This window comes from Plecotus auritus, assembly GCF_963455305.1.
Source record: "Plecotus auritus genome assembly, chromosome: 9".
NCBI classification, from domain to species: Eukaryota; Metazoa; Chordata; class Mammalia; order Chiroptera; family Vespertilionidae; genus Plecotus; species Plecotus auritus.
In genome coordinates, this window is record NC_137783.1 from 118,572,193 (window position 1) to 118,581,528 (window position 9,336).

Consider the following 9,336-nt stretch of genomic DNA (forward strand, 5'->3'; position numbering starts at 1 on the left):
GAAGCAGAATAAAAAAATGCTGGGCCAGGTGCAATTTTTTTCTCTGTTATTTCAAGCAATTCAGCTCTGGCCCAGACTTTCCATAACATGATCAGCAAAATACGACTGTAGTTATAGGCCCACCCTCCTGAGGAAACAGGCTTGCTCTTACCTCTGAAGATGACTGGAATGCCACTGGGTGGTCCTGCCTTCTTTCCCAGGTCATTCATGGAAGGATTCTTTTTGAGAGGTCTTTCAACAAATAGATTTTTTTTTTTTTACCTTGTTACATGTCTAGAGAAGTTTAGCTTCACTTTTCAAATGGCACCATGGACAACTGCTCAGATGGCAGTGCCTTTGTTTGGCTCTGGGGGATGGTGCTGGGATAGGTCAGTCTCCTTAGTACTCAATCAAGGCAGAAGTTAGTGGGGAGAGCCAGCTCACTTCTATTATTTATAAAAAGTTACCTGGCTATGGGTAGGTAACTTCTCTGAACCTTGTGGATCAGAAGACTTAATATTGTTAAGATGGCACTTTTCCAAAACTGGTCACAGATTCAAGACAATTCCTTTAATCCCAGCTGTCTTCTTTGCAGAAACGGAAAAGCTGATCTTAAAATCATATGGAAATTTAAGGTATCATTAATAGCCAAAATAATCTTGGGGGAAAAAAGCTGGAGGACTCACAGTTCCTGATTTCAAAACTTATTACAAAGATATAGACAGTTTGGTATTGGCATAAGGATAGATATGTAGATCAATGGAATAGAATTGAGAGTCCAGAAGTAAACCCTCCTGACACTTATGATCTATAGATTTTTGACAAGGTGACAAAGCAGTCCAATGGGGGAAAGAATCATCTTTTCATCAAATGATTCTGGGACAGCTAGATATTCTGATGCAAAAGGATGAAGTGGGGGCCCTCCTCATACCACATACAAAAACTAATTCAAAAATAGATCAAAGACCTAAATGTAGGGATAGAAACTATAAACTTTTAGAAGAAAACATAAGGGCATATATTCCTATGTTTCATGATCTTGGATTAGGCAGCCAAAGAAAGCCAACATTGTATTTAGAGGTGCCAACCGAAAGCCTACCGGGTTTACCAGGATCCTACCCTCTCTGGAAGAAAGTGCCAGCCAGGAATCAACGAGCCCTCACAAGGTCTGCAGTCAACTTCGAATCACCGAATAACTGATTATAATGAAAGGTGACTTGCCAGAAACCAAAGTAAGTCCTCCCTGGAGTAAAATACCAGAGCCATAAATTATCACTGCAATTTGTCAGGCACAATATGCTGCATGCAAATACAAAATAATCAGACATGCAAGAAGACAAGATTTGCCTAAAAATACAAGAGAAAAAGCAAACACACAAAAAGACATATTCATGAAAGATCCTGACAGAGTTATCCCACACAGAGTTAACAATAATTATAATAATAATTTTAAAGATTAAATATCAAGGAGGAAAAAAATTGGCAGCTATTTAGAAACTGTCAAACGAATTAAGTTGAAGTTCTGGAACTGAAAACTCCTTCCCTCTTAAAAAACCATGAATTCCATTTTTTTTTTGGTCATTCAAGCTGTGTGATTTCAGACAACTTTGCCCAGTTCCTCAGCCTCTCAGTCATTGCTTTTGGAACTGTCCCTGCCTCTAGAGACCCCCAAGTGCTAGTCTAAACTCTCTTGTTTCTCTATTTTATTCTTACCAGGTTGTGCGTTTTTTATAATGTTAGGAGCTTTCCTATGCCTTCAAACAGATTTTCAAAATATTTTGTTTAGATTGTAGAATTGTTTTTAGAGAGAGACTTGGCTGAAACAACCTGGTCTGCCGTTGTCAGAAGCAGAACCCACCACCAAGTTTTTCAAGCTGCCACCTGGGCTTGGTTTATGATGCAAAATTAGAATTTAAAATGAGGCCTTTCTGTTTCCTGCAGAAGAAAGAAGGGAAGTGCTTACCAACCAGAACCTGGATGACCACCACATCCTAAATCTTTTGCCCTGAAAATCACAGGCTTTCTTTTATACCCAAATATAATCTGAGATCACCTGTGAGAACTGCCTTACGGTCAGCAAGGCAGGAGCTTATCTTTTGACACTTATGTAGGGAAGACTTCATGATACTCAGGGGAAGTAAGGGGAACCTAGGAGTACTATGTTAGGGAATTCGGAAAGTATAAGAGATGCCAATAGCACTTGTTGACATAAGACATGTTCAAGCCTGTAGTTTTTTTTTTTTTTTATAAGCGTTTATTTGAGTCAAACTGACCACATATGCCAGGGAACAAGATCTCAAATGCTCCCAGAGAATAACAGATTTTGCAGCTTCTTTTATGCATTTGAACTTAAGGAAGGAATTAAAGAAGATTACAGGGAGGTGGGAGAAAGCAAGGTGGGGACCAGATTATAGGATAGTTAACAAGATTATGTGCTCTCTTGAGGGTTGGTAACCCCTTGAGGGATATTACTTCTGGTATTTCAAAGGTATATTAACCTGGATGCACAAGAACAGTGGACAGCACTGGCTTGAAACCTTATTTCTAAAGAAGTTATTGGCCAGGCTTGACTATCCATCATGACTTGCCCAGCTGGGAATTTCAGATCAGATCACCCTATGGGTTACTTTTCATAGGCCCCCTTTCTTTTCATCCACACATGAACTTTAGTGATGCCCATCATGATGCTGAGGTTTAACCTTCTCTGACTAACAGAGAATGATTCACATGTTATGCATCTCTCTCTGTTACAATGTGCAGGGATGACTTCTTTGTCCCTTGGTTCTGGTTAGTACTGTTTCAGTTGAGAAAAGAGCCTCGGATGATAGCAGGCTTTTCAATATTTGGTAGAAAGAAGGCATTTACCACTTTCTTCTAGTTACTTCTCCAAAAGGACTGGAGCGCCTCCAGAAAAAAGCCAATCTCATTTCTGGGAAGCTCCCCTATCCAAACAATTACTTTGGCTGAAATGTATGCTTTCCTTGGAGCCTGCTGATATTTCCCTAAATTGTGTACTAATGTGTGGAGAACTTCCAAAGTGGCTGTCACCTTGAGTGGCAAAATTATAGTCTGTGTACAACCCCTTGATAAGAAAATGGAGAAGAAGAAAAATCAACAAGATTAAAAACAGCACCTGGAGACCATGAAGGAGGTCATGCACTCCAAGAACACAGAACTGCTCTGTTTTCCAGGAAAAGGGAAATAGAGAGAAAAGTTCCATGTTGAACCCAGGGGAAAGTCTGTCTTCCTCTCTCCTCTGATAGTTAGGAGAGTAATGATTAGAGTGAGAAGAGGTTGCATGGAAAAGACTGGGCTTTAGAGAAATAAAGATTCTGTCTCTACACTTACTCAGGGCCTGATCTGAGAATACTACTCACTTCGCAACCTCATCTGTAAGATGGTGATGATCATTCTCACTTCACTGGGTTGTTGCAAGGATGACATGTGGAAACTGATGTGAAAGTGTTCCATTCAGCACTATTAGATAGAAAAAAAGAAAAGCCTGGTGTGGTTAGTGTTGTGGTTAAGTATGTAGATTGTGGAGTCAAAAAGGCCTGGGTTTGAATCCCACTTTCTGCTTCCTTATCTGTCAGGATTAAATGACATGATGCATGTACAGTGTTTAGCATAGTTTCTGCCATATGACAAATGCTCAGTACAGGTTATCTGCTATCATTATTGTTGCTGTTTTTGTGTTGACGATGATGATGATGGGGATCTGCTTAGGTCTCCCATGTCCAAACACTGCATGGCATTTTAATGTAAGATCTGAAGAGGAGAAGTGGAAAAACTAGAAGAGAAAGTCAAAAGGATTTCTGGAGAATTTCTGAACTCATGCTGTAGGATGAGAATTATATAGTTCATGCTACCGTGACCTGAGCATAAATATGCATAGCTAATTATAAATGACCTAGAAGGCATTCTGATGAAAATATCTACAGGTTCCTCATGATGGAACTAATGAGCACCCGTATTAGAGAAGTTATGGGATATGTTTGTTCTGGCCTGGAATGGAGTCCTCTTGGTAGATTCTAAAGATTCTCTTTTGTACCTTTCAAGGCTCCTTTTTTCTTTTTTTTTCTTTTTTAAATATATTTTATTGATATTTTACAGAGAGGAAGGGAGAGGGATAGAGAGCTAGAAACATCGATGAGAGAGAAACATCGATCAGCTGCCTCCTGCACACCTCCCACTGGGGATGTGCCCGCAACCAAGGTACATGCCCTTGACCAGAATCGGACCCGGGACCCTTCAGTCCGCAGGCCGACGCTCTATCCACTGAGCCAAACCGGTTTCGGCAACAAGGCTCCTTTTCTACAATATTTGAGCTGGAATCTCACTTTCTCATATGCCAGGAACGTTAACATCACAGTCAACTCCTTATCTTCTGAGGCCAGACTGGTTTGATGAGCAAGTTGTGGCAGGGACTGGTAAGTGCTCACCTTCCCAGAAGGGCTTGGACAGCAGGTGAGTTGCCATTGACCCTCCCTGCCTTGGGAGTGGGAGAGGCAAGACCAGATCCCAGGCTGAGCAGGAGGAAAGGCTCTGGTGTAAAGGAAATTGTTGTCTGAGACACAGTATTTGGTTGCCCATATAAAAACACTGAATTTATTTTTTAATTAATTATTCTCTCTTGCATTCACACTTATTGCCATATCAGATGTATTTAGTTTTATTTCTGTCATCTACTTTCTACTTTATGCTTTTTCAAATTCTTTCTTGCTGAAAACAAAAGAGAGAGAACTCATAGTCATGGACAACAGTGTGGTGATTGCAGGGGTGGAGTGGTATAGAGGGGATAAAAGTGATGTGAAAAATTAAATTAAATTTAAAAATCATTACTTGCTATTTTCTAGTGTTTTTTTTGTGTGTGTGTCTTTTGCTATTGTTGTCCATTTTATATTTTCTGCTTTGCTATTTTGGAAGGCATACAGTCTATTTTCAGCTCTACTACTTAATAAGTCTGCATGTATACTCAAATAACACAGTTAAACATACTTTCAGTCTCAGATTATCAACTTTATCTATGAAGCCATATCTATACTAGGTGTACTGGTTAATAATGTGGATTTTTTCCAATAGATGGAGTTACACATATGTTGATATGTATGCGATTTGATATGTATGCTATTTTGTTGTATTGACAACAAGCTTCAAAACTTCACATGCCAAATTTGCTGAAGGTGTTAACATCATATTTTTACACTTAAAAATGTCTAATTTCGTGCCAAAAAAAGAGCATTTGTGGGAAGTTTTAATTTATTACTTTATTTTGAAGAAAAGTGCTGCTGAATCCTTCAGGAAGCTTATGGTGAACATGCTCCATCTCAAGATACTTGTGAATGCTGGTTTAAAGGCTTTAAAAGTGATGATTTTGATGTGAAAGACAAAGAATGTCCAGGTCAACCAAAAAATTTGAAGACCAACAATTGCAAGCATTATTGGATGAAGATGCGTGTCAAACTCAAAAACAACTTGCAGAAAGATTAAATGTTGCTCAATAAACAATTTCCGATTGTTTACAAGCAATGGGAAAGATTTTAAAGGAAGAAAATGGGTGCCACATCAACTGAACAAAAAACGAAATGGAAAACCAAAAAGTCATCAGTAAAATGTTGCTTCAACGGCATGAAAGAAAGTCTTTTTTTGCATCAAACTGTGACTGGCGATGAAAAGTGGATTTATTTTGAGAATCCCAAATGCACAAAATCATGGGTTGATCCAGGTCAACCATCAACATCGACTGCAAGGCCAAATCACTTTGGAAAGAAGACAATGCTCTGCGTTTGGTGAGATCAGGAAGGTGAGGTGTATTACGAGCTTCTAAAACTAGGTGAAACTGTTAATACTGATCGCTACCGACAACAAATAATTTGAACCATGCTTTGATTGTGAAATGACCAGAATGTTCCAGAAGACACGGCAAAGTAATTTTGCTTCATGATTATGCACCATTACACAATTCAAAACCAGTTAAAGACACTTGGAAAGATTTTGCCTGGGAAGTATTAAACCACCCGCTGTATTCACCTTCCGATTACCACTTGTTCTGATCAATGGCACATGCACTTTCTGAGCAGCACTTCAAAACGTACGAAGAAGTGGAAAATTGGGTCTCTGAATGGTTTGCCTCAAAACGAGAAAAGTTCTATTGGGATGGTATCCATAAATTACCTGAAAGATGGGGAAATGTGTAGCTAGTGATGGACATTACTTTGAATAAAGCACTATTGATGTTTCTCTTGAAATTATCGTGTTTTCTTTGATTACAAAATCCACTATTATTAACCGGTACACCTAGTAGACAGCCCCACTTCCCATGAAAGAGGGAAAAAAAATCAATGGACACGCTTTCTTTACATCTTTCTACTTCCAATATTTTGTTGGTATGGTCTGTGATTTTTGTTCTAGTTTATAATGTATGTGTTTTCCTAAAGTGGTTTTCATTTCAGGAGTTATAAATTTCACCTCTATTTTGTAATTGTGGTTGCTTTGTTCCTGAGACTTAAAGGCTCACATGGATTCATTGTTCTAGAGAACGTACTGATCTGGGGCCAGGCTCTGTCCCATGGTTGGATTTTCCCATCCTTAGTTAGTTCTCTCTGCTTTGGGGTGAACTGGCCATGTTTGCACAAAATCCTAGAGGTTCCTGGCTTTTGGATTAAAACAGCCTTGTTAAAATGGCCTTGTTAACTGGGCCTTTTGTCAGTTATCCTTAGGGTGAGTTCTCATTTCTCTCTCAGGTTATGCTCGGGAAATCAGGTACATTGGGGAAAAGGAGCTCTAGGTGCAGCATTGCACATTCCCTCTGTCCACTTTTAGCCCTGGTTCCCATTACTCCAAATTGGGTGTGAAAAGGTGGATATTAGTACAACTTTAAAAAAATATATATGTATATATATATATATTTTAGTCTTCATGACTTTGTTTTGCACTCTCTAGGACAATTCCAATAGTCAAATACTTTTTATTTCAGTTTCAGGATATTTCTTGAAATTTGTGGTGTGAGATTTGGATCCTGCTACAGTTTCAATGTCAATGGTATATTTGTTATTTACTTCTTTTTGTTTACTTAGGTTTTGGACAAGATCCTATATAATAAAAGGCTAATATGCAAATCGACTGAACAGCGGAACAACTGGTTGCTATGATGTGTACTGACCACAGGGGGAGCGCTGCTCAGCCAGAAGCCGAGCTTACAGCTGCCGAGCGCAGCAGTGGTGGTGGGAACTTCTCCTATCTCTGTGAAAGCACTAAGGATGTCCGACTCCTTGAAGGCCTAAGTCAGTCGGACATCCCCTGAGGGCTCCTGGACTGTGAGAGGGCGCAGGCAGGGCTGAAGGCCCCCCACCCCTAGTGCACGAATTTCATGCACCAGACCTCTAGTAGTTTTATAAATTTTCTCACATACTGCCACCTTTTCCTGAATATTTTCTTTTATGTTTTTTTAAAAATAATAAATATTCAAATTTTTATCTTTAATTTATCTGGTACTTATTTTTCTATGTGGTATAAGGTGGAGACCTGACTTCATTTTGGCCTAATAGTTAGTGTTTTGTATCAAATAATTTATTGAATAATCATAGTCTCCTCAGTCATTTGAAAAACTACCTCTATAGTAAACTAAATTTTCATGTATACTGGGACCTAAGTTTAGCTTTCTATTCTGTTGCACTGATCTTATTGCTTTTTTTCATTGTTCTACCTCTCCACCCCCTGCCACCCCAAACCCATTTGTGGGGCTTGGTGTGTGATGACCTGAATCCAATGTGCTCTTTATTTTTCCTGCCCTTTGAAAGCCAGGTATATGCTCTCCTTCCTGTGTGGCCCCATCAGGGTCCTGGACTCAGAGACTTTTTAGAGTCCTTAGAGGTTACTGATGAAATGTCCTGCCAACCTCTCACTCAGTTTGTATTTCAAAGGGGTCAGGGATGAGAAGTCTGTTACCATCCACAATCCTGAGGAAGGAGTGAGTGAGCTTTGCAGGGTGTAGATTTTCAGCCAGCTCCAGCCCACAGGCCACTGATTCCTTCCTCAGACCTCCAGCATGGCCACTGGGAGGCCCCGCCCCCTCTCATCTCATCCCCCACAAGGTCTTTTGTCTAGCAACTACTTTGTAGAGCTCTGAGACTACACGCTACCAAGCATATAAACTATTTAAAATTTGGGAGTCTTCCCTAATCCCATGAATATAAACTCCACAAGCCTCCCCAAAAGAGTACAGAACTGAAGGCATACTTTAATATGTGTGACTGTGCAGAGCTGCACAAGGACCCTCAATCTTTGAGCAATTTCAACTTTTCAAGAATTCTAAACCTACTCGAGGGGAGACATTGACAGGAATATAATTTTTCCTGGTTCATTTAAAAAAAGCAATTTTAGGGAAAATAGAAATTTATGATAAAGTTTTTTTAGTACTCTGTAAATCTGAAGCCATCTTGATAGCTTCAGAACATAAAAATGTATTATGGATAACTTGGTTTGCCCGTAAAATGATCATGTTTGGCATATTAAATGTCAAAGTATAGTTTATGAAGATGGCAATTTTACATTTACTAATTGAATTGAAATTCAAATGCATCCTGGTTTGTAATAGACAGAATGACAACACAGTGGGGTTTAAGGAGCTGAGCAGCTCAGAGTACTCACAAAACAGCACATTTCTTTCTGCTTCTTTGCAGATTTCATGGTCAAGTGGAACCCAGTCAAGAATTTCAGCTTCCTCTCGAGAACCAAGATGGTGGCATAGGTAAACACCTATACTTGCTGCCTCTCACAACCACATCAAAATTACAACTAAAAGGCAGAACAACTACCACCCAGAACTGCGGGAAAGCTGGCTGAGTGGAATTTCCACAACTAGAGAGGTGAAGAAAGCGCATTGAGACTGGTAAGAGGTGCGGAGGCGCAGAAAGTGCTGGCACCTGGATGTGCTGCTCTTTTAATCAGGAGGGAGATACAAGCTCCTGCTTGCTCTGAACTCCAGTTCTGGGTAAGACTCTGGGGGACCCAGACGCATATGGGGAGAAATTGGACTGTCTGGCATTGGGCCAGGAACGTGAGGGCAGCTTTCTCTCAGAGGTGCTCGCAGTGATCATTGTTCCTGCATGGGGGCACTGGACGCGGAGACCTGGGGACCTCTCTGGTGCAGGGCTGACTGGCAGCCATTGCTGTTTGCTCTGCCCTGGTGATTCCCAGAGACCTCGCCCCACCCAATTTACAACCCCACCCAAGTTGTGCACAGAGGCTTTTGCATATGAATGGCCTGTCCTTTCTCCGTCTAAAACCTTTCAAACTGCAGCTGGGTCAGAGAGCCCCAGAACTTCCAAAAGAAGGCCCAAGGCCTGGCAGCAACAG

General features: G+C 40.3%; 1 long non-coding RNA gene across 1 annotated transcript in view; it reads left to right on the forward strand.

Annotated features, from left to right (window-relative positions):
• Positions 1-8,796, forward strand: part of LOC308233924 — a 58,748-nt gene extending 49,952 nt beyond the window's left edge. The window contains exon 3 of the long non-coding RNA XR_013959013.1: positions 8,661-8,796. This is a non-coding gene — a long non-coding RNA (uncharacterized lncRNA). The remainder of the gene's footprint in view (positions 1-8,660) is intronic.
• The last annotated feature ends 540 nt before the right edge of the window (positions 8,797-9,336 follow it).